Here is a 206-nt window from a genome sequence, read left to right on the forward strand (position 1 = left end):
TAGGTTTTTGGCTGGGTTTGGATTAAGGTCTAGGTCTAGATCTGGCTTGAGGTTTAGGTCTGGGTTTGGATTAAGGTCTAGGTCTAGATCTGGCTTGAGGTGTAGATCTGGGTTTAGGTTTGGGTTTGGATTAAGGACGAGGTCTGGGTCTGGGTTTGGGTCTGGGTCTAGGTCTGGGTTTGGGTCTTGGTTTGGGTCTGGGTCTG

Source organism: Merops nubicus, unplaced genomic scaffold, assembly GCF_000691845.1.
Source record: "Merops nubicus isolate BGI_N331 unplaced genomic scaffold, ASM69184v1 scaffold13812, whole genome shotgun sequence".
Lineage (NCBI taxonomy): Eukaryota > Metazoa > Chordata > Aves > Coraciiformes > Meropidae > Merops > Merops nubicus.